The following is a 26,878-nucleotide window of genomic DNA, read 5'->3' on the forward strand; positions in this document are numbered from 1 at the left end:
TCGATGGGAGTACATACTCTCTATTAGAAAAAGTTTTGCAACATGTGGGACAAATAGTCATCTATTAACCTTCTAAACTAATGCAATTTATGAATAGTTTGTATCGATGGGAGTACATATGCTTTGTTAGAATGAATAGTCAACTAGACTTATGAACACATTATTGAGAAGAAAGTTCAAGACAAATAACATGTCCAACGTCAACAACCTTCATGCTCTCCCCTTTCAAATCAAAATGTTAGGTTGATTTTTCTATTCTTCAAACTTGGCATCCATCCTTTTCACTTCTAGAATTGAACACTTGTGAATTAAGCTTACAAGTCTAAATGTTTCAAATCTATTTTAGCCAAAGCCAAAGCGCACTTCACTTTTACTCTCTTGGAGTTTGGAAAACTTCATTACTAACATAATTCTCCCCTAAATTAATTCTCCCAGATCCATTCATTTCAGTAGTTGTGACAAAGATAGTCTTTGATCATTGCTCCTAACAAGAGCTAGGATTGGAAGGAACCCTTATCGATGACATTCCAGTCATTACTTTTGAAAAATTGTAGCTTGGATTTGGTTAGTCAAATGACTTGCAATACATTGTCAGTACATGGACGCGTTCGAATGGACCAACTGTCAAATAACATGCAGCTGGTAAAGACATCAGAGAAACCAGATTGCATGCTTCAATCACTTGGAGCAAGCACTTACAACCATGTCTTAAAATATTTAATATACAATACTTTTCCAGTTTGTGCTAGGCAGCAATAGCATAGATCAATAGCAGCGACAAAGCCATAAAATGTGGCTGGCAGATGCACCATCTTCTCTGCCTTGCCCAATGTTGTAAAGGACATGACTAGTCCGACAAGAATTATCAAGGATGTCACAATCAATACAACTTTTAAGGCAGTCTCTTGCAGAAATGGCATCTTGGCAGTCCTCAACGTGTGAATTACGAAAGTCTGGGTTGTTAATCCCTCAATAAACCAGGTTGTTTGTAGCAAAGCTTGATGCTCCTTGGTGCGTACTCCATAATACCACCACATTAAGCCGAAGGTTGCAATGTCAAATATAGAGCTGATTGGACCCATGCATACCATGAATCTAGCCATACCTTTTGCTGACCACTGGCAAGATATATCAGTATATCCAGCGTCCATTTCATCCCAAGGAATGGATACTTGGCTAATATCATACAGTAGATTCTGAGTGAGAATTTGTATGGGCCGCATGGGATTAAAAGGAAGCCAAGCAGCTGCCACCAAGATAGAAAACACATTGCCAAAATTGGAGCTGGCTGCCATTTTGATGTATTTGATGGTGTTACCGTGTGTGATACGACCATGTCTTACTCCTGCAAGAAGAACGTTCAAGTCTTTCTCCAACAAGATAATCTCAGCAGCATCTTTAGCAAGACCAATGGCAGAGTCAACTGACATGCCAGCATCTGCCTCCTTCAATGCCAAAACATCATTTAAGACATCACCCAAGAATCCCACTGTATGGGATGCAGACTTCAGTGCCTGGATCACCTCCAACTTTTGAAATGGAGTTAGCTTTGCTAGAATTGTTGCTTTCTTCACAGTCTCATTAAAAACCAGTTTCTCTTGGCCAGCAAGCTCAGGACCAGTCACTACATGATCTGTTGCTATGCCCAAATCCCTGCAGATCTTGACTGCAATAGGGAGATTGTCTCCAGTTAGAACCTGCAGATCTTGCTTTTGTCAGAGCATCAATAGCTCCCTTAGCAGACTCCTCGGGAGGATCTGAAAAGGCAAGGAAACCCTGGAATACCAGTCCACACTCTTCACCCGATTTGTCCTTCATCTCACGGGGCGCCTACAGTCACAAATAAATGAATTAATGACTACATCATATCAAGCCATGCTCCTTTATTATCATGTGAAATGAATGGGACAAATTCAGGTTTGAGATCTAAAATACAGGCTGTTACCTCATAGCTATTTTCTTTTACCCCAAGATTTGACACGTTAATCCATTTTGTGGCCACTACCAGCACCCGCACACCATCTGAATTGAGAACTTGGCCAATTTTTTGAAGAGAGTCATGGAGCTCCACTGTCATAGGTAATATAGTCTCACCATTTTCACTATCCTGGATGCTCGTGCAGACAGAAAGCATCTCTTCTAGTGCCCCTTTGGTCACTAACAACTGTGTGTGAGTTTTAACACTTTGTGACTTCTTGCAAGCCTGAACATCAACCACCATGTCATCCATCTGCTCCAATAGTACAGACAGTCTGCGGCGCACAAAATCAAATGGGATCTCGTCAATCTTCTTCCATTTTGACAAATCAACTTTGCTTGGAATTTGCTCACCAAAGGCCATGATAGCATTATCAATAGGGTTTTTGAAAGGATGAATTCATATAAGCGTCTCAAAAACTTGATGCCTGGTAGCACCATGTTGGTCTGAGTACTGAACCAAGACAATATTGTCAATGGTAAGCGTGCCTGTCTTATCTGTGCACAAAACATCCCTGGCACAGGATACAAACCATGTCAGACAAGGAAAATCTTCTTTGACAAGCTGTACATTGTGGAATGCAGAACATACTAAATGTAAATAACTTCATAAGACTCGAATATATCCAATCTTACAAAGTGAATTTTTTTATAGGACATACTAAATGTACATTTCCTACTATTTACTTACATAGCTCCCATAGCATCCACACTTTTGATAATACACTTCTTCTGTGCCATCTCATACGCACCTTGTGCAAGATTAGTATTAACAATCATGGGTAGCATCTCTGGTGTAAGGCCCACTACCACAGAAATCCCAAACAGAAAGCTACCACTCCAACTACCTGTGCTGAGGCCACTAATAATTATGACAATAGGCACCATTACAATCATAAAGCACACAAGTAAAAATGAAGCACGCCGCACCCCATTCTGAAAAGCATTGGTAGGATTTTTTTTCCCAATAACACCAGCTACTGTGCCAGTGTATGTATTGTGCGATGCTAGCCCCCTGTTTATTAAAATAACATGAAAATACCACCTCTATGATTGATCAAAATGATAATGGACAATTAGGCAAAGGTACAGAATTAAATGGGAGAGGGCATATCTGTAAGAGCAAGTGGAAACTCTGACCATGAAACATATGTTCCTTAGCTCTACCAAAGCTGTACTTTTGAGTTCAAGAACGTCCGCAACCTTTTCAACGGGTATTGACTCGCCTATCAATGAAGACTGGCTCTATCGAACAAATCAATTCATGAGACTGGACTGCGAGCTTGTAAGACACAACTACAATACCTCCCTATATAAACAGCAGAAATGGGGAGATTGTAAGAAAGCTACAACTCTGACAAAAGACCTATGATGTTGAAGCATAAGTTTGAGATGAAGGATTTGGGAGAGCTACGTTACTTCTTGGGCATTGAGGTGATTAGATCCACAAGTGAGATATGGCTCTTGCAGAGGCAGTATGGATTGGACATGCTGTCCAAATATGGGATGACAAGCTGTAAGCCTATTTCAGTTCCTTTGGAGTAGAATGTGAAGTTGAGCGCAAATGCAGGTGAGCTTCTAGAAGACCCTACTATGTACAAATGCATAGTAGGAAGTTTGATTTATATGACTATTACCATGCTAGATTTAAGCTATGCTCACCTCACAAGAAGATCATTTAACATCAACACGCGAACATCTGCAGGTAGTAAATCGCCCATGCAAAGTACAATAATATCGCCAGGCAGTATATCACTCTGATTAACATCCATTTCAATACTTCTTCTTGTGGTATAATCCTGCCTTGGAACTGTGGCATGATCTTGGACCATGAGTGTTAATCGCAATGCTTCCCTGGATGTCTTCAGCTCCTGTTACAACAAACTTTAATAAAATTGAGCGCCCAAACCTCTAGTGAATTGTCATTTCAGTACTCAGTTTTATGTGTACATTGCATCCATCTCCAAGAATAACAATGTGCACAGTCACAAAGACTCAATAAAGAAGTCCCACGTGCAGACTCTCTAGAATAAATGTGTTATCCAGATTAGTCCAGAGAAGCTCATCAGACAAAGTAAAGGAAAGAGAAAGCATTGGGTGGAGGTACCCATAGGATTAAGAGGCAAACAGAAATGGCGCACGAGAGGAGCAGCAGCTTCTGGGGATCCACACAGGAAAAATTTCTTTCAACTTTGTTGTTGTGGAAAGAAAGACATCTCTCTCTCTCTCTCTCTCTCTCTCTCTCTCTCTCTTGTGAAGGAAATTTTCATTAAGATATATCTACACACATATATAGAGAGAGGGATAGAGAGACAGAGAGAAGAGGGGACAAGAGGAGGGAGGAAAGGGGGATAGTGACCCTAATGCAGAGTATTGATGCTGCCAAAGATGAAGACGAGAAAAAACAGAGTCCTAAAACTTTGATGGAAGAAAATAGAAGTTATAATCAGGCACAGGATACTAACTAGAAGATAAAAATGTCAAACCTTGTAAATTGAATTGCAATTCAAAAACTAACTGCGTCTCATACAACCACCTATTTTACACTGCTCAAGCTTAGGGCCAGATGCCATTATGAAGTCTTAACTGAATTCCAACGCGATATATATGTATTTTCAAATTACGGGTGGACCTGATTACCATTGTTTGATGAATCCATTTGTTCTAATAAGGTGTCGCAGTCCATCGCTGCCTTCTCTCCAAGATGACTCTGAATACGTGCCTTTGCCCCCGACTCAACCTTCAGAAGAGATATACCTGTAACATCGATATATTAAAGATTGGACACTTAAGTTCACAGTTCCCAAGATAAGCAGACGTTCATGATACAGAAAAATCCATACCTCCCCCAAAAAGCGAAGGGCGAGCGGAGGTATGTCCGCAGGGAGGGAGGGAGTGGTTCGTTGGAGTTGTATCAGCGTTTAGGAATCGATATATATAGAGTTTAAAATTTGTATACATTCATGAAAAGTAAGAGGTTATTCTCTAAACATATTCTTGAAGTGGTTAATACACTTCTATATTCTATATACTTTCTAATAGGCAAGTGTGGCTCAGGGGAGGCTCACACAGGCTCGGCCCAAAGATCTTCGGGAGGTTTTAGATATTTCGCATCGTTAGATCAAGGGAGAAGAGCAGACAGCCGTTCGATCAGCCGTCGTGAAATAAGCTTGGAAGATGCGGCATGGATTTCAAGGTGCAATGTAGAGTACAACTAATCTGCACATTGGCTGTAGCACTGACACATGGCTGACGCCCCACACAGACAGGCTAACCCAGTGGCCGCATGCGATGGCGGATTGCCAAATGGCACTTGGGTGCAGTGATTGCTACAATCACCAATGGACTACAAAGGGCAAAGATCGATGACATGGCATGCACGGCAATCCGGTGATGTGGCGTGCGGCCTATAAACTGTCAGACGTGGATCGCCCCATGGCATAGGCGCGAGGGGCCACTTGGGTGTTGTAGTGGATTGAAGACAGTCTGTTGGCACCACATGGACATCCATATGCAGTGCGATGACGTGGCAAAGTAGAACACAACACAAGATGACAACACGACGCACGATGACATGGGGGAGCAAATGAGAAGGCAGCACGACGCACCATGTGGTAAATCAAAAGGGAGCACGGGTAGTCTGAGCGGCAACCAAGGGAGAGAGAGATGAGAAAGAAAGAGAGAGAGAGAGAAAGTTAGAGAGAGAGAGAAGGGGGGTCAAAGAGAGATAAAGTTAGAGAGTGAGAGCGAGAGAGAAAGAGAGCAAGGAGCGAGAGTGAGTAAGCGAGCAAGCGAGAGAGAGAGAGAGAGAGAGAGGAGGAAAGAGAGTGAGAATTAGAGACGGGGGGAGAGAGAGAGAGAGAGACAGAGAGAGAGAGAGAAACGGGGCCAAAGAGAGAGAAAGTTAGAGAGCGAGAGTGAGAGTGAGAGAGAGAGAGAGAGAGAGAGAGAGAGAGAAGGGGGGGAGAGGAGGAGAGAGAGAGAAAAAGAGAGAGAGACAGAGAGAGAGAGAGAGCAAAGAGCTAGAGAGAGAGAGAGAGCAAAGAGCAGAGGAGAGAGGGAGAGAAAAATAGAGAGGGCAAGAGAAGAGAAAGAGAGAGAGAGAGAGAGAGAGAGAGAGAGAGAGAGATGGAGGGAGAGCAAAGAGAGAGAGAGGGGAGACAGAGTGAGATAGAGAGAGAAAAAGAAAGAGAGAGAGAGAGAGAGGAGTTTGTGTGTGTGTATGCATGTGTGTGTGTACAGTTAGTGAGAGGTTAGGTGTGGAGGGGTGGAGAGTGGGTGAGTGACAATGGAAGCAAGGGGAAGCAACCGTAAGGAGAGGGTAGGGGAAGGTGGAGCTAAGATGATGCATGTTGAGAGTGTAGCTCTAGAAGAAGGGAGTGGTGAGTGGAGGTTAGGGACTAAGGGAGCAACTATAAGGAGTGGGGAGGGTGAGGTTGACAAAATTGAGGGGGGTTGAAAGACATCCAAAAGAAAAAGTGGTGAAAGAAGTTGTAGGGAGCAAAGGGGAGACATGGAGGAGCAACTGCAAGAAGAGGGGAGAGGGAGGTAGAGTGAAGTTGAGGAGGCTAGCTTGCAAGAATAAGGAGATGAAGGTGGAAAGCAATTGTGCAAGGGGGGGGGTGGAGGGAGAAGCCACAAAGGAACAACCACAGGAAGAGGGGAGGTCAGGATAATGGGCTAGAGCCTTGATGAGGGGAGCAACTATTGCAGAGGGTTGGAGGATCATGGAGTAGTGATCAAAATTGAGAGAGAGGTAGAGAGCAAAGGGTGGTGAGACATCTAGGAAGAGAGGAGAGAAAGTAGAGAGGGAAGGACAAAACAAAAGAGGTGAGAGGTGGTGATGCGGTTGAAGGTCATAAGGGATACATATCAAGGCTACACTTGCCTCAGCCCACCATGAGATCAATTTGTGTATTCATATTAGTCGAGGGGGAGAGGGGGTGGGGGTAGTGTAAGGTTTAGTATTAGTCGAGAGGGAGAGGGGGTGGGGGTAGTGTAAGGTTTGAGAAAATAGTTCATTTGAGTTTAGCAAAAGGGGAACCAAAGGTTATGTATGAGTGCCACTGAGTGGTAAGAAAACTTTATCCATCTATAGCTTGGGTGTTCCTTGGCTAGCTTGGGTTTTTCCCCGTCAAAGACGGGTCAAAATACTCATTAATTTAAAATCAAAGTATATTGTTTAAATAAATTCACAAAATGCAAAAAGTTCTTCTCAAGCATAATATCTTGATGACAAGTGTCAATAAAACCTACATGTCCATCTTCTCTTCAAGATGGACATGTAAGATTACAAACCCAAACTACAATCATCAAGCTATCATCGTAGGCAGAGCTATGAATATACACTGCTTCATTTCCATCAAGAACATAACTCACAAGATTAAATGTGTTCTTCTTTTTTGATTGAATAAGTATGCATTGGGATCCTTGTTGGATGCACTAATAGGCCCAGATTGCCTTGTGGGATGCTTTATTGATGGACGTTGAGCATACAAATGCTATTTTATGATGAGGGACAACTTGACACATTGTAGTTGATGTACTGATAGGGCTATGCTCTCTTGGATGAGACTCTAGTTGCAGTCTAAGCTGTGTGCGCTCATGCATGGTTTGCACTGGGTTGCAGTAGATGCTTTACAGGCCATTTGGATGCATTGCGATCCTTATTGGATGCACTGATAGGCCCAGATTGCCTTGTGGGATGCTTTATTGATGGACGTTTAGCACACAGATGCTATTTTATGACGAGGGACAACTTGACACATTGTAGTTGATGCACTGATAGGGCTATGCTCTCTTGGATGAGACATTATTGATGCTTATGACCATGGATAGTGTTTATGCTTGAGGCATTTGGCTCTTATTGGCGTTGGGTTTGCCAATGTTTTGTCATTGCAGGTTGACATTTTCTTTGATTGAAATTGGGAGCTCACAATTCCAACCATCATTCTTTGAAGGATCAAAATCTCTAAATCGCTAACCTCTAACCTTGGTGGATAGTTTATGTTAAAGAAAATTCTTTCCAATGTGTAATTTCACACTCTACATTTTGATAGAGCATGTAATAATTTCCCAAGCTTACTGTAACAACAAGAAAGAAAGTAGTTTAGATATTTTAAGATTCTTGTACCTTTCATAATAATTCAGCTAATATAAAAAGTCTTACTTTTTGAGTCTCGTGTACTTCTTTCCAATCTTTTGTAGGACCATATTTAAGAAGATTTCTATTGATTTGATTATGTGGCTTTATGATATATCCATTGCACTTACTGCAAGGACATGCATACCAATAAAACTTGGTACACTTCATTTCTTTGTTGCACTTTTGTTTTGATAAAATATAACCAAATTTCTTGTTTGAACATCACCTAAGATCTCATGCATGTTGAAATAAATCATGACTCTAATTTAAAATGACAAATAATGAATATATAAGAAATATAAAGAGAGAAAGATTTCACTCACATAACCCAACTCGTATAGATGATGATGGGCGCATTGCCATTGTATTATGAGATGATCTAATATAAATATTAGAAGAAATGGAAGAAGTGAAAAACATTATATATAGTACAAGTAGATTCATTTCACACAAAAAACATGTAATTTAGTAACTTGGATTAGCAGCGACTTGGTTTTCCAATGAGGCTTTAGTGAAAGTAGCCCCATGAGATGACCTTACAAAAGAAAAAGTGCATCAAAGGTAAACTAAACAATAAAGACCATACTCGTTTATTTCACTAAAGACCATACTCTTTTTTTCACTAACATTAGGAAAAAAGGAAACTCATTTTAGGGCCTTTTGGCCAAAATGAAAATCCCTCTCCACCAATCACAAGAGGGCCAATGTAACATTGAAAACATAGAGAAAATACAAAATAGTTTCACATAATAAGAGAAAGAGAAAACTTTACGGATGTACAACTGTATAAACTTGACAAGGAGTCATTTTCAAAAAGGATCACAGACTCAAATTTGATTTCCCTCCTAAACAAGTTTTCCCACTTGTACAAATTAAAGATTCAAATGTGCTTTCTTGAGTCTAAGATTGGACCTGTTTTCCCCCCCCAGTTCTCCTGCTCACACTTTACATCCATGGCAATAGGCACCCCACGGCGTCTTTCTTGCTTGCGTTCCTACTTTTTGTCCTAGTTCTCTCACTTGCATTTTACCCATTTGAAAGTTTGGTTCTCTTTCACGAATCATTCATGGCAACATTTGTGTGGAGATAGAGGATAGTATTTGAAAGATTCTCATTCATTATCAACAACAAATAGGTGCATAAAATGTTTACAAATTGGTTCTTTATTATCTTCATTTGTTAAATTTACATGATTCATTTATTGTCTTCATTTGTTACTAACAAACCATACAATAGTAGCTATTGCAATGGAGGGAGAGCACAATGCAAAAGCATTGCTGGAGAGGCTATTTTATTACTTCTCAATAACAATGTATAGGATTTTTCATGATTTTTGTACATGTATAGTACTTCTCAACAACTTAGTGACCAAGAGCCAGATTGATCTTAGTGATTGCATAAATGTGTAGATATCTACCACGGTCCAACTCATAGAGAAGGCTGATCCTCATTCACAAGCTACTACTTTTCTGGTTCTTGTTCTAAATGCAATTTTTATTGCCGACGGCGGTGGAGACTTTTTAACTTCCACTATACCTAGATACTCCTCAGCAGGACTCCAATGTAGCTGGAGCATGTGATGCACCTGAACAATCCTCTATCTTCTCCTCGTGCACCAGCTCCTCCTGTACCATTTGCTCCTCTAATGTTTGCTTCAACATCTCATCGTCATCTCTTCTTGAACTATTCGAGAAGCAACTAGAGAACCTCTACTACTAGTCTAGCTCTATCCTCTCAATTATTGGGGAAACATACTACTAGAAGCTATGCTAGTAGTCTATCTCTGTACTCTTAATTAATCAGGAAACATACTAAAGAAGCTATTCTACTAGTCTAGCTCTAAAGCTATATACATACTTTGCATTGTAACATTCCATTAAGGGAGAATTGGGGTCTCAAAAGGGCCTCCAATTAGTGTTTCCTAATTTCAAGGGATTAGAGTCTAGTGATTTGAGGTGTACCAATGAGAGTGCTAGAAGGTGTGGGGCAATGGTATGTTGAGGTGGAGGGTGGGAAGGCCTGCAGAGAGCCCCTATTGGTTGCTCCCCTTACACTAGGGACCACCCAAACCATCCCCCCCCTCTTAACCCATGTTTGACCCTCCTACCAAGTGCACCTCTCCCATATGAGCCCAAAACTGCCTTCAATGGGATGGTAGGGCCCTTGTGGTGAATTTTTCTTCCGCCCTCCCTCTTTCTAGGACCTCCGCCCCCCACTATTCTGGTCCAGCCTACCAAAACACTCAGATTTGAACCAAATCCCACGCATTTTCCCTCTCCCCCCTCTTTCTCTGCTCCCTCCTGCTCTAGCCTGCTTGCTGCAACTCTCTCTCTCTCTCTCTCTCTCTCTCTCTCTCTCTCTCTCTCTCTCTCTCTCTCTCTCTCTCTCTCTCTCTCTCTCTCTCTCTCTCTCTCTCTCTCTCCCCCCTCTCCCTCTCCTGTGCCTCTGTTGGAGCTGCTCTGTCCCTCTTTTTCTCCCTCTCCTGTGCCTCTGTTGTTGTTGCTGTTGCTGTTGCTCTGTCCCTCTCCTGTGCCTCTGTTGCTGCTACTCTGTCCCTCTCCTTCTCCCTCTTCTGTGCCTCTGCTGTTGCTGCTCTGTCCCTCTTCTTCTCCCTCTTTTGTGCCTCTGTTGTAGCTGCATTGCCTTGTGTGGGAGTCCCATTCTTGCTGTTGCAACCTCTACAAGCATGGTGAGGAGAAAGGCTACAAGACCAAGCAATGATGTGACCTCTCGTGTCTTCCACAACACCAAAAATGCATTGGATGAGTGGATCCCTTGCACCTATAGCTTAAATGACTGGATAGTGATGAAAGGATCAGCCAAAGGTCCACATAAGCTTCCCAAGAGCAAGAGAGCTGACATCTTGCATGAGTGGAAGGGGCGCATCTTGAAGTTCAAGTTTGGGAAGAAAGGATGGCTCACAAAAGTGCAACATGTTTACATGGGAAAAGATATGCAGCGTCCTCCATCATTCAATGAATCTAGGATACCATCACACTATGAACCTTTCTATCTATGTACCTTTTTCACCTGTAAGTGTAATGAGTCCATTTCGAAATTTTGTGTTTGGTTTCTAAGAGCTCTTATGCATGGTGGTAGATGTTTTACATATGCATAGAACAAAAACTATGTGGTCCTGCAAGCGTGTAGATGAAAATGCTCTTGAATATTTACTTGGGATGAATCGGGGAACCAGGTCAAGTGACCAAAAGGGTGATGTGTTTCAATGTCACGCATGTTAAGACGATGTGGTTATTAGATACCATTTGTCACGCCAAATGTTGTATTTAACTTTTCAGTACAGATGCTGGAAGAAAACAATGGCCAGTGGCTTCCCCTAGACTTTAATGATGAAGACAATATGGGGGTAAGTTTGTTTATTGATGTTGAAGAGGGAGATGTCAAGAATGTGAATGTCACATCGCAATGGACTCTAAGGGATGTGCAAGAACACAAATAAGTCATGGAGGATGGCATGTCAGAGTCCTTCTACTTTACCTTAAATGGTGGTAAGATCAGTCGCCATGTGGAGAAGTGCATGCATAGTGCCAATTTCATTCCTCTTGCAACTTTGAAGATTGCTAACAATGTGTTTGACTAGTGCAGCATTTAATTTTGTTTGTCAAATCCTAGTTATTGCTTCAAAAGATGATGGACAATTAAATTAAAATGTTATTTCTTTTAATGTTTTCTCCTTTCAATTCATGGTGGTAAATGTTTTTCAAAAAATTTGGGGATTTTATGATTAATTTTAATTTTTAGGATTTTGATATATATTAAGGGATAAGAGCCCTTTTTACATCACATTCTCACTTTTACATTTAGAGAGCCATAGAAACTCTCGTCCTCAGAAGTTACTCCCTACATCAACTGCTATTTGCCATGGATTCAGCTAGAACTGTGTTCCATGACTTCATCTCACGAATTGCATTTGCAGATCATGAGGAAGAGCTATTTTTAGTGTTTGATAGGACTTTAGATGTCCTAGGCACATATATGTGAGCCAAGGATGACTTCTTAGATCTCATCCTTTACATGCAAGATAATTTCTCAAATTTTGCCTATACACTTGACCACACTTCAAAGAGATGGGTTCCCATAGATTACATAAATTATATGTTCATAGAGGAACCCAAGTTTGTAAAGCGCTTGGCCCACTTTTGTGACAACCTTACATATGAATGTTTTAGGACACTCGAAGTTCAAGACATCCTAGACACAGGGATCATAGGAAATACAGGCACCAGATTCCTTTCATGGGAGATGACATTCATCTTCCTTCTCCAAGAAGGAAATTTAGAGGAAGAAGCCTCATCGTCTAGCACCCCCTCTATTAGAACTGCTGATCTGGTCATCCCTAGACTAGATTCGAACATCTACATGGAAGAGACTCTGTGACGATCCAACAGAGGAGACGGAAGTGGCTCAAGCATTGAGCCTACTTCAAGAGCCCCCAGTAGAGCTGCATCAGAGACCGTTGACCCAGACTCAGAATTATGGTCCTTGTCCCCCTCATCATCAATGGAGAAGAGTATGTATTCCTCCATGACATAGAGATTCTTTTTGGACTACGAGAGGATGAGGCACTTGGGGTTTGATGTTGACATGTGTCAAAGATCTCGGGGTTTTAGGTACTGAAGACCAGACAATGGAAGACTCTCTTGACGACGCTAGTTTCAATGAGGGATGCAGACATGTCCGTATACGATGCGCAACCCTCTCATGGAAAAGCTTCCAGCTCCAACACACATCAGGAGAAAGAGTCCACCTCCCAAATGGAACATCACACAGCACCTGGTTCCATCAACATTGCAAATGAGGAAGGCTGGCTACTATTAATGCCTTTGGATCAAACATTCATGGCAGGGCATTGATGGCAATGGCTATGTCTTTGGCAATAGGAGAGGAGGATGTTAATGTTGTTGCAGCTAGATTTATATCTAGGAATCCACTAGGGGATTCAAAGACCCCTATTCTCGATGTACTTGAGCTAGCCAAGAAGAAAGATAGCCTGTGAGGCCTTTTGTATATATAAACATATATTTAAATGGATATTTCAATGGATACATGACTACATGCCTTTATTATTTGTTTTAAGTTATCATTGCTTGTCATGAATTCCATTGTATTTTTTTTAAGTCGTTGATGATATATTTTCTCCATCATTTTAATTGTGTTGATTTAATAAATTTCTAGCCAATTTAGTATCATTTTCACCAATTCTGGGTATCAAGAGTTCATTTCTATTAAATCCTGAAGGAATTTCACCATCGCGTAGAAGGATAAAGTGTCTGGCACGTCGCAGGACCCCAGAAAGCCCAAAACCCACCACGACGTGAATTCACACCGTGGCGGGTTTTGGGCTTTCTGGGGTCCTGGTGACGTGTCGGACACTAATTCACGCAGTGGCGGATTTTGGGCTTTCTGGGGTCCTAGTGACATGTCGGACACTTTTCCCTTCTGCACGACGATGAAAGTCCTTCAAGATTTGACATAATCCAAAACTTAACTTAAAATGATCATTTATTACAAGCATTGAAATGGAAAATATACAACAATGCGAGAGTGTAGAGAATGTCGATAGATTTTATTTTAAAAAATCGACCCTTGGGCCTTAGATACAAGATAGTGCCTTCAAGGGCAGGGGGTGGTCTAGTCCTAAGAGTGGGCTGCAAGAGAATCTAGGGCTTCAAACTTGGGCCACTCCGTAGCCACTTCGCCAGAGCCATGTCCTTGTCCATGACCGTGACGCGCTTTGGATGGATGGCACACAAGTTGGCGTCCTCGAACAGAGCGGTGGTAACTTGCTCTGCAGCCTCCTAGAGCACCCCCATAGCTCCTATGTTGAAGTGCACGTCATCCTTGTATCCCTATGTGATCTCCCGTACCACACATTGGAAGGGAGCACGTGGGATCAAGTTGTCAATGGTCTTCTGCATTTTCCTGATCTCCCTCAGGACCCACGCTCCTGGTTTTTCTCGGTATGGCTTCTTGACTCTTGGTGGGGGCCTTATAGGTACCCAAACACCGTCCCACGGGTTTCATCGTGCCCCTTGCCCCCACCCTAACCCCCCCACCCTCATCGCCCTCCCCCCCCTTGCCCTGCCACGGGTTTCTTTGGATGGTCAATGGGATTCCTGTTCTATCTAGAACCCACTTCAATGTCTCGTGGCACTCTTTTGGAGTCTCAAATGCTACAAGCCACCCTATATCTTTCTCTGATTACACTGAGAAATCTTGCTCTACTTCTTCATCCCCTTGAACAAAGGCTAAGGCTTTATTTATAATGCAGATGTTGACTCTCTCTAACTTAGGTTCTTTCACCAATTGAGCTTCATCCATTTTGATGACAAATATGAGCTTTCCATTGCAATCTATACAACAAAAGAGAAAAATCGTTAGGATAAACATGTTATAGGAAATGAACTAAGTAAAGTGCAATGCTATAATGGATTTCCTCTTACCATCTTCTCTCATGCCATAGAATTTGACCATTGCTTGTTGCAGTTTCTCAACATCTAAGTAGACATTGTTGAAAGCATTCATCTCAAAGGTTTGCAAGCCACATTTCCTTTTACTCTTCCAAGTCATTGTGCCCCTTATGCAATGGTACCCTCCAAGCATTTCTCTTGCACATTGGTTTGTTTCTCGCCGTGCACATCTCACAGACCAAGGTGTGGGTAGGGGCACTGTAGACTTCTTATACTTTCCCAAAATAGTAGACTTGAAAATTTTGAAAACAGATATGTAAGCTTCATGACTTACACTGATAGTATCACAAGCTGCAAGCATCTCCTTTGCATCCACAATATCCTTGAAGTCCTTCATCACCTCCTAAGCAACTTGCACACATAGGCCCTTGTATCTTGGGTCCATTAGTATCCCAATGACATCACTTGACTTCAATAAACTAGCTAGAGCATATGAACAGTCAATATCATCCCCGTCCATTCTTCCCATCACGTCTTCCATGAAGTTCCCAAAGAAGAACACAATAAAAACTTAGTCACAAACAATGTAGCACAAAAGAGTGTAATCTCATTGGAACATTTGATAACCAACCTTGTAGCCCGGACTCTCCTCTTTCTAGCACACTAGTGGGTGCCAATGCATCCCGGTTATGTAAGTACCTTCTTTTCCTCTCCTTCAATCCCAAAGGTGTTTCTTTCATCTTTTGCACTCGTTCTTCTGCCTTCTCTCATTCCTTCTCTACAACTCGTCATACTTGATTGTATATAGATCTTTCCAAGCCTTTTTTGGACTCAACTAGCTTACACAGTGACTCTTCTAATTTATGTCACTCTAAGTCCAATGCATTTTGCTCCAAGTCCAATGCTTTGGCTTTACCATAAAGATCCTGGTTCTCCCTTTAAAGATCCTGCATAGAGTTATGCATTGCAATAATGGTGTTGTTTCCTAAATGTGCTAGCATCTCTGCTTGGGCTCTGTGCATATCACTTGCTTGCATAGCCATTGATTGAGCATTGTTTAACCAATTGCAATAACCAAGCAACCCTGCATGTCCATTTCCAACAAACCGAACTAGCTCATGCATTGTATGGAAAGTAGGGCTCTTTTGGTTAGCAAGATCGAAAGGATACAAGGATCCTTCTACCCAAAGGTCGAGATGCTTCTTTCCTTGCGAACGAAGAACGAAGACTGTGGATTTTGGAAGCTCCCCTCAATCCTAGACTACGTGTGCTTGCATATTCAGCCTCCAACTCTAAGTTAACCTGGTACTTGTTGGAGACATCCTCAAATGGTGCCATGACTAAAGGAGTGTAGAGAAGGAGAAGGTGTGGAGATGTAGGCTTGAAGGAGCAGCATGCAGGAAGAGGGAGGGCAAGGAGGAGGAGGGAGGGGGGAGGGAGGACCAATAGTTGAAGAGAAGGAAAGGGGGGCAGCCAACAGGTGTGGAGGGTGAGGAGGAGTAGGGGTGGAGGAGGAAGGAGGGAGGAGGGAGGAGCAAGAGGGAGGGGGGAGGAGGAACAGTAGTGGAGGAGGAGGGAGGGGGAGGGTAGGAGGAGCAGGCATGGGGGAGGGAGGGAGGGGGAGGGAAAAAGGAGCAGGCGTGGAGGAGGGAGGGAGGGAGGGGGAGGAGGAGGAAGGGGGAGGAGGGAGTGAGGAGGGGGAGGGGAGGAGAGGGGAGGGGGAGGAGGGAGAGAGGGAGGGGGAGGAGGAGGGAGGGGGAGGAGGGAGTGAGGAGGGGAAGTGAGGGAGGGGGAGGGAGGAGGGGGAGGGAGGGAGGGAGGGAGGGAGGAGAGAGAAGGAGTGAGGGAATTCAAATTTTGAATTTTTGGATTTTGAAAATTTGAAATTTGAATTTTTTGGTTCCCACCTAGGAGTAAGAGTTGTGTAAGAGGTGTAAGAGGTAAGCTCACTTGTGGGCTTAACCCACCTAGGTGAGGGGGGGTTAGGACTTTTTGGGACCTACCTTGGCCCTTTCATTAGGACTAATCCATTCCTTATGAGGCCCTTTTGAGAGCCCAATTCTCCACTAATGCTCCTTCAGTTGTAAAAAATAGTAATGCAAATTAATTTTTTTAATCCTATATGAAACTTTTGTACATGAACTATTCATAATGGAAAGTTTATGGTTTTTACAAGTGATAAGGACTCAATCTTTGTTAATTTTACCGATTTTTCATGTGGTATCTTTAAAGCCTTATAAGAAGGTACCCTTGATTCTTGATTTGAATTCAATATTTCTACCATAGACTAATGCTAAATGTTATACACACTACAAATAAGAGAAAGAATATTTTATGTAAAGAAATTGTTGAGAGAAATCAAAACTCATATTACATGTTAATTGTATCAATATAAAAATCAATTATACATAAGCAGAGACATCCCAAATGGGATTGTTGAGATAAATAAAAAACTCATATTACATGTATTGTATTGTGATGCCAAAATTTGATATTTTTTATTTGGCATTGGTATTGCTTTCTTCTATGTTTGATAAGAGTTTGAGTATCAAGTGATAGCCTAGCAGCTCTCACTTATTTCTATTTTCTAAAATATTATATGGGATTGAGAGGATGAGTGGAATGGATCATTGTAAATACCATGTGTATGAATGATAAATACCTTGGTATAGGGTGAGAGTTATTTGTGTATGGGATATTATGGGGTTTTTAGAAAATAGGAAGAGTGAGTCATATAAAGAGGTGGGCTCATGCCCATGTGTTCCAATAATAAAAGAGCAATCATATGCCAAGCATGTGGAAGGCATGTGGAGGAGTGTGGAGTCAAGAGGAATCCTTCTAAGACCGTATTAGATAATTCGGGAAAAACCCAATTCCCAGAATGGCAGTTTTGGAAGAAATTGTAGCTCCCCTCAATGAAAAAACAGGAGAAATATGTGAAAATAGACTAGATAGCCATTCATGAAGTGTGAAATATCAACTACATTCTCAAATAATAAATAGAATATCAGTGTCTAAACTACGTTATCGTCAACAAAATAATAAACTTTGAAACCCATTTGAGTTAGATTCATCTCGTGAGCCATAGTGATGTTCAAAAACACCTTCATAATTCTGGAATTTCCATTGATATTGAGACTCGCTTTTGTTGTGAGCATTCTCATTTGAAAATATCCAAAACATCGTTTACAAAATGTAGAGTGTAATTAATAACCATGAGTATTGCAATGAAAACGCACAAGCTCTTTAACTTAGTAAGATATGTAGTTGATGGAAAATCAAGATATGTAGTTGAGGAGAATGAATGCAAGATATGTAGTTGATGGAAAATCAATGGGCAATGACAAGCATTTGATGTAATTTAGGTGGCAATGACAATCATTTATTGTGCACTTTCAATTTTTGGACTGACTATCATTATTGTAAAATGATAACTTTACATGTCATGTTGATTACTCATTGCAAAGTAAAAAAGTACACTTTAGGATGGAAACATAACAACTTGTTGATACACCATTGAAATCCCTGAAATAAATCATGATTCCAAAGAAACTCTCAACCACTAGCGGAGAATGGCAGTAGGATAATGGCAAAAGTGCCAATGCACATGTGAGTTTAGGATTCCTTGTGCATGTTTTCAGGTCATGGTATGAGATTGGCAACACTGCCATTCTCCATTGGTGGCATTCTCGACAGAGATTGACACAATTCCATATGATCTCTGCACAACGGAGACAAAAATCACTACATAGAAGAATGCCATTTAGGCTTCTCAATGCCATTTCTTAGGGCCTAGTAAGAGATTGGCACCACTGCCATTCTCCACTTGTACAAATGTCTACCCTACTATTCTAGGAGGGGCATTCCAGTGATCATAGGAGAGTGGTGTCCAATTCCATTCCACATGTGAGTTTGATGAACTCATAGATTGACACAATTCCATATGATCTCTACATAGCGGAGACAGTGATCACTCCATAAAAGAATGCACATGTGAGTATAGGATTCCTTGTGCATGTTTGCAGGTCATGGTATGAGATTGGCACCACTGCCATTCTCCACGGGTGGCATTCTCCACAGACATTGACACAATTCCATATGATCTCTGCACAGCGGAGACAGTGATCATTACATAGAAGAATGCACATGTGAGTTTAGGCTTCTCAATGCCATTTCTTAAGGCCTAATAAGAGATTGGCACCACTGCCATTCTCCACTTGTACAGATGTCTACCCTACTATTCTAGGAGGGGCATTCCAGTGATCATAGGAGAGTGGTGTCCTATTCCATTCCACATGTGAGTTTGATGAACTCAAAGATTGACACAATTCCATATGATCTCTACATAGCGGAGACAGTGATCACTCCATAGAAGAATGCACATGTGAGTATAGGATTCCTTGTGCATGTTTGCAGGTCATGGTATGAGATTGGCACCACTGCCATTCTCCACTGGTGGCATTCTCCACAGCGGAGACAGTGATCACTACATAGAAGAATGCACATGTGAGTTTAGCATTCCTTGTGCATGTTTTCAGGTCATGGTATGAGATTGGCACCACTGCCATTCTCCATTGGTGGCATTCTCCACAAAGATTGACACAGGCTTCTCAATGCCATTTTTTAAGGCCTAATAAGAGATTGGCACCACTGCCATTCTCCACTTGTACAGATGCTTACCCTACTATTCTAGGAGGGGTATTCCAATGATCATAGGAGAGTGGTGTTCGATTCCAATCCACATGTGAGCGGAGACAGTGATCACTACATAGAAGAATGCACATGTGAGTTTAGGATTCTCAATGCCATTTCTTAGGGCCAGCATGAGTTTGGCATCACTGCCATTCTCTGCTAGTCAATATCTAGCCAAACTAAACCTATAGATTGAAATTCCATATGATCTCTGCACAGCAGAGACAGTGATCACTACATAGAAGAATGCACATGTGAGTTTAGGCTTCTCAATGCCATTTCTTAGGGCCTAACAAAGATTGGCACCACTGCCATTCTCCACTTGTACAAATGTCTACCTTACTATTCTAGGAGGGGCATTCCAGTGATCATAGGAGAGTGGTGTCCTATTCCATTCCACATGTGAGTTTGATGAACTTGACACAATTCCATATGATCTCTACACAGCAGAGACTGTGATCACTCCATAGAAGAATGCACATGTGAGTATAGGATTCCTTGTGCATGTTTGCAGGTCATGGTATGAGATTGGCACCACTGCCATTCTTCACTGGTGGCATTCTCCACAAACATTGACACAATTCCATATGATCTCTGCACAGCGGAGACAGTGATCATTACATAGAAGAATGCACATGTGAGTTTAGGCTTCTCAATGCCATTTCTTAGGGCCTAACAAGAGATTGGCACCACTGCCATTCTCCACTTGTACAAATGTCTACCCTACTATTCTAGGAGGGGCATTGCAGTGATCATAGGAGAGTGGTGTCCTATTCCATTCCACATGTGAGTTTGATGAACTCAGAGATTGACACAATTCCATATGATCTCTACACAGCGGAGACAGTGATCACTCCAGAGAAGAATGCACATGAGAGTATAGGATTCCTTGTGCATGTTTGCAGGTCATGGTATGAGATTGGCACCACTGCCATTCTCCACTGGTGGCATTCTCCACAGCGGAGACAGTGATCACTACATAGAAGAATGAACATGTGAGTTTAGCATTCCTTATGCATGTTTTCAGGTCATGGTATGAGATTGGCACCACTGCCATTCTCCACTGGTGGCATTCTCCACAGAGATTGACACAGGCTTCTCAATGCCATTTCTTAAGGCCTAATAAGAGATTGGCACCACTGCCATTCTCCACTTGTACAGATGTTTACCCTGCTATTCTAGGAGGGGTATTCCAATGATCATGATGTCTGATTCCGATCCACATGTGAGCGGAGACAGTGATCACTACATAGAAGAATGCACATGTGAGATTAGGCTTCTCAATGCCATTTCTTAGGGCCAGCATGAGATTGGCACCACTCCCATTCTCCACAAGTAGAAGTCTAGACAGACTCCACTTGTAGAAGAGTCCATATGTGACTCTGATGATCTCAGAGATTGACACAATTCCATATGGTCTCTACATAGCGGAGACAGTGATCACTACATAGAAGAATACACATGTGAGTTTAGGATTCCTTGTGCATGTTTTCAGGTCATGGTATGAGATTGGCAACACTGCCATTCTCCACAGAGATTGACACAATTCCATATGATCTCTGCACAGCGGAGACAAAAATCACTACATAGAAGAATGCACATCTGAGTTTAGGCTTCTCAATGCCATTTCTTAGGGCCTAGTAAGAGATTGGCACCACTGCCATTCTTCACTTGTACAAATGTCTACCCTACTATTCTAGGAGGGGCATTCCAGTGATCATAGGAGAGTGGTGTCCTATTCCATTCCACATGTGAGTTTGATGAACTCAGAGATTGACACAATTCCATATGATCTCTACACAGCGGAGACAGTGATCACTCCATAGAAGAATGCACATGAGAGTATAGGATTCCTTGTGCATGTTTGCAGGTCATGGTATGAGATTGGCACCACTGCCATTCTCCACTGGTGGCATTCTCCACAGTGGAGACAGTGATCACTACATAGAAGAATGCACATTTGAGTTTAGCATTCCTTGTGCATGTTTTCAGGTCATGGTATGAGATTGGCACCACTGCCATTCTCCACTAGTGGCATTCTCCACAGAGATTGACACACGCTTCTCAATGCCATTTCTTAAGGCCTAATAAGAGATTGGCACCACTGCCATTCTCCACTTGTACATATGTTTACCCTACTATTCTAGGAGGGGTATTCCAATGATCATAGGAGAGTGGTGTCTGATTCCGATCCACATGTGAGCGGAGACAGTGATCACTACATAGAAGAATGCACATGTGAGTTTAGGCTTCTCAATGCCATTTCTTAGGGCCAGCATGAGTTTGGCATCACTGCCATTCTCTGCTAGTGAATATCTAGCCAAACTAAACCTATAGATTGAAATTCCATATGAACTCTACACAGCGGAGACAGTGATCACTACATAGAAGAATGCACATGTGAGATTGGCACCACTGCCATTCTCCACTAGTAGTAGTCTAGACAGACTCCACTTGTAGAAGAATCCACATGTGACTCTGATGATCTCAGAGATTGACACAATTCCATATGGTCTCTACACAGCGGAGACAGTGATCACTACACAGAAGAATGCACATGTGAGTTTAGGATTCCTTGTGCATGTTTTCAGGTCATGGTATGAGATTGGCAACACTGCCATTCTCCACTGGTGGCATTCTCCATAGAGATTGACACAATTCCATATGATCTCTGCACAGCGGAGACAAAAATCACTACATAGAAGAATGCACATCTGAGTTTAGGCTTCTCAATGCCATTTCTTAGGGCCTAGTAAGAGATTGGCACCACTGCCATTCTTCACTTGTACAAATGTCTACCCTACTATTCTAGGAGGGGTATTCCAGTGATCATAGGAGAGTGGTGTCCTATTCCATTCCACATGTGAGTTTGATGAACTCAGAGATTGACACAATTCCATATGATCTCTACACAGCGGAGACAGTGATCACTCCATAGAAGAATGCACATGAGAGTATAGGATTCCTTGTGCATGTTTGCAGGTCATGGTATGAGATTGGCACCACTGCCATTCTCCACTGGTGGCATTCTCCACGGACATTGACACAATTCCATATGATCTCTGCACAGCGGAGACAGTGATCATTACATAGAAGAATGCACATGTGAGTTTAGGCTTCTCAATGCCATTTCTTAGGGCGTAACAAGAGATTGGCACCACTGCCATTCTCCACTTGTACAAATGTCTACCCTACTATTCTAGGAGGGGCATTCCAGTGATCATAGGAGAGTGGTGTCCTATTCCATTCCACATGTGAGTTTGATGAACTCAGAGATTGACACAATTCCATATGATCTCTACACAGCGGAGACAGTGATCACTCCATAGAAGAATGCACATGTGAGTATAGGATTCCTTGTGCATGTTTGCAGGTCATGGTATGAGATTGGCACCACTGCCATTCTCCACTGGTGGCATTCTCCACAGCGGAGACAGTGATCACTACATAGAAGAATGCACATGTGAGTTTAGCATTCCGTGTGCATGTTTTCAGGTCATGGTATGAGATTGGCACCACTGCCATTCTCCACTGGTGGCATTCTCCACAGAGATTGACACAGGATTCTCAATGCCATTTCTTAAGGCCTAATAAGAGATTGGCACCACTGCCATTCTCCACTTGTACAGATGTTTACCCTACTATTCTAGGAGGGGTATTCCAATGATCATGGTGTCTGATTCCGATCCACATGTGAGCGGAGACAGTGATCACTACATAGAAGAATGCACATGTGAGTTTAGGCTTCTCAATGCCATTTCTTAGGGCCAGCATGAGTTTGGCATCACTGCCATTCTCCGCTAGTGAATATCTAGCCAAACTAAACCTATAGTTGTGGCATTATCCACATAGATTGACACAATTCCATGTGATCTCTACACATGTGAATTTAGGCTTCTCAATGCCATTTCTTAGGTCCTAATAAGAGACTAGCACCACTGCCATTCTCCACTTGTACAAATGTTTACCCTACTATTCTAGGAGGGGTATTCCAGTGATCATAGGAGAGTGGTGTCCTATTCCATTCCACATGTGAGTTTGATGATCTCAGTGTCATAGTGTAGTTGCAAGCATGAGATTGGCATCACTGCCATTCTCCGCTAGTGGTAATCTAGACAAACTGAACATATAGATTGACATTCCACTACATTGAAGGATGCACATTACCACTAGTGGAGAATGGCAGTAGGATAATGGCAAAAGTGCCAATGCACATGTGAGTTTAGGATTCCTTGTGCATGTTTTCAGGTCATGGTATGAGATTGGCACCACTGCCATTCTCCACTGGTGGCATTCTCCACAGAGATTGGCACAAATCCATATGATCTCTGCACAGCGGAGAGAGTGATCACTACATAGAAGGATGAACATTACCACTAGGGGAGAATGGCAGTAGGATAATGGCAAAAGTGCCAATGCACATGTGAGTTTAGGATTCCTTGTGCATGTTTTCAGGTCATGGTATGAGATTGGCACCACTGCCATTCTCCACTGGTGGCATTCTCCACAGAGATTGGCACAATTACATATGATCTCTGCACATGTGAGTTTAGGCTTCTCAATGACATTTCTTAGGGCCTAATAAGAGATTGGCACCACTAGCGTTCTTCACTTGTACAAATGTTTACCCTACTATACTAGGAGGGGTATTCCAATGATCATAGGAGAGTGGTGTCCGATTCCAATCCACATGTGAGTTTGATGAACTCAGAGATTGACACAATTCCATATGATCTCTACACAGCGGAGACAGTGATCTCTACATAGAAGAATGCACATGTGAGTTTAGGATTCCTTGTGCATGTTTGCAGGTCATGGTATGAGATTGGAACCAGTACCATTCTCCACTGTTGGCATTCTCCACAAAGATTAACACAATTCCATATGATCTCTACACAGCGGAGACAGTGACCACCACATAGAAGAATGCACATGTGAGTTTAGGCTTCTCAATGCCATTTATTAGGGCCTAACAAGAGATTGGCACCACTGCCATTCTCCACTTGTACAAATGTCTACCCTACTATTCTAGGAGGGGCATTCCAGTGATCATAGGAGAGTGGTGTCCTACTCCATTCCACATGTGAGTGATGATGATCTCAGAGATTGACACAATTCCATTTGATCTCTAAACAGCGGAGACAGTCATCACTCCATAGAAGAATGCACATGTGAGTTCAAGATTCCTTGTGCATGTTTTCAGGTCATGGTATGAGATTGGCACCACTGCCATTCTCCACTGGTGGCATTCCCCACAGAGATTGGCACAATTCCATATGATCTCTGCACATGTGAGTTTAGGCTTCTCAATGCCATTTCTTAGGGTCTAATAAGAGATTGGCACCACTGCCATTCTCCACTTGTACAAATGTTTACCCTACTATTCTAGGGGGGTATTCCAGTGATCATAGGAGAGTGGTGTCCTATTCCATTCCACATGTGAGTTTGATGATCTCAGTGTCATCAAGTAGTTGCAAGCATGAGATTGGCACCACTGCCATTCTCCGCTAGTTGTAGTCTAGACAGACTGAACCTATAGATTGACATTCCACTAATTTTATTGGCTGCAGTAGGATAATGGCAAAAGTGCCAATGCAGATGTGAGTTTAGGATTCCTTGTGCATGTTTTTAGGTCATGGTATGAGATTGGCACCACTGCCATTCTCAACTGGTGGCATTCTCCAAAGAGATTGACACAATTCCATATGATCTCTACACAGCGGAGACAGTGATGACTACATAGAAGGATGCACATGTGATTTTAGGCTTCTCAATGCCACCATGAGTTTGGCATCACTGCCATTTTCCACTACTGGTTGTCTAGACAAACTAAACCTATAGATTGACATACCACCACATAGAAGAATGAGCGGAGAATGGTAGTAGGATAATGGCAAAAGTGCACATGTGAGATTGGCATCACTGCCAGTCTCCGCTAGTGGTAATCTAGACAAACTGAACCTATAGATTGACATTCCACTACATTGAAGGATGCACATTACCACTAGTGGAGAATGGCAGTAGGGTAATGGCAAAAGTGCCAATGCACATGTGAGTTTAAGATTCCTTGTGCATGTTTTCAGGTCATGGTATGACATTGGCACCACTGCCATTCTCCACTGGTGGCATTCTCCACAGAGATTGGCACAAATCCATATGATCTCTACACAGCGGAGAGAGTGATCACTACATAGAAGGATGCACATTACCACTAGCGGAGAATGGCAGTAGGATAATGGCAAAAGTGCCAATGCACATGTGAGTATAGGATTCCTTGTGCATGTTTGCAGGTCATGGTATGAGATTGGCACCACTGCCATTCTCCACTGGTGGCATTCTCCACAGAGATTGGCACAATTCCATATGATCTCTGCACAGCGGAGTGAGTGATCATTACATAGAAGAATGCACATTACCACTAGCGGAGAATGGCAATAGGATAATGGCAAAAGTGCCAATGCACATGTGAGTTTAGGATTCCTTGTGCATGTTTTCAGGTCATGGTATGAGATTGGCACCACTACCATTCTCTACTGGTGGCATTCTCCACAGAGATTGGCACAATTCCATATGATCTCTGTACATGTGAGTTTGATGGTCTCAGTGTCATTATGCATTTGCCAGCATGAGATTGGCATCACTGCCATTTTCCACTAGTGGTAATCTAGACAAACCAAACCTGTAGGTTGACATTCCACTATATTTATTGGCTCTAGTAGGATTATTTATTGGCTGTAGTGTGATTTTGATGATCTCATTGTCATTATGTAGTTGCCAGCATGAGATTGGCATCACTGCCATTCTCCATTAGTGGTAGTGCCAATGCACATGTGAGTTTAGGATTCCTTGTGCATGTGAGTTTAGGCTTCTCAATGACATTTCTTAGGGCCTAATAAGAGATTGGCACCACTATTCTAGGAGGAGTATTCCATTGTGAATCCAAAATTTTGAATTAGGACATTCCATTGGGAGAATGGCACTAGTGCCATTCTCCATTTTCTATGGGAGAATGGCACTAGTACCAATTTTGAATTAGGACATTCCATTGTGAATCCAAAATTTTGAATTAGGACATTCCATTGGGAGAATGGCACTAGTGCCATTCTCCATTTTCCTATTACAAAGCTAAAAACGTAGGACATTCCATTGGGAGAATGGCACTAGTGCCATTCTCCATTTTCCTATTCTCCAGTGCCATTCTCCAGTGCCATTCTCCCATTGCAATGTCCTAATATAAATTTTGGTTTTGAAATACAATTTCAAACAGAATAATTTGAATTTGAATTTAAATTTAATATTGGAGAGAATGGCATATGTGCCACTCTATATATCCAAATTCAAAAGGGAACTAGTGCCATTCTCCATTTTCCTATTCCTAGTGCCATTCTCCAGTTTCCTATTTCAATGGAGAATGGCACTAAACCTATAGATTGATACTCCACTAATTCCAATGGGAGAATGGCATTGGTGCCTTCTACCTTTGTGAAGCCAAAATTTTGAATTAGGACATTCCATTGGGAGAATGGCACTGGTGCCATTCTCCATTTTCCAATGGGAGAATGGCACTAGTGCCATTCTCCATTTTCCAATTGGAGAATGGCACTATTGCCAGTCTCCATTTTCCTATTACAAA

General features: G+C 42.2%; 1 pseudogene across 1 annotated transcript in view; it reads right to left on the bottom strand.

The window, feature by feature from the left end:
- Window positions 1-650: 650 nt before the first annotated feature.
- Window positions 651-26,878, bottom strand: part of LOC147892628 (uncharacterized) — a 45,887-nt pseudogene continuing 19,659 nt past the window's right edge. The window contains exons 4-8 of the transcript XR_015542314.1: window positions 4,610-4,734; window positions 3,640-3,848; window positions 2,669-2,992; window positions 1,946-2,582; window positions 651-1,830 (exon numbers count right to left, since the gene is read on the bottom strand). The product of XR_015542314.1 is annotated as an uncharacterized LOC147892628 (transcript). The remainder of the gene's footprint in view (window positions 1,831-1,945; window positions 2,583-2,668; window positions 2,993-3,639; window positions 3,849-4,609; window positions 4,735-26,878) is intronic.

This window comes from Dipteris shenzhenensis, chromosome 16 (genome assembly GCF_047967505.1).
Source record: "Dipteris shenzhenensis isolate YYH24624 ecotype China chromosome 16, Dip_SZ_1.0, whole genome shotgun sequence".
Taxonomy (NCBI): Eukaryota; Viridiplantae; Streptophyta; class Polypodiopsida; order Gleicheniales; family Dipteridaceae; genus Dipteris; species Dipteris shenzhenensis.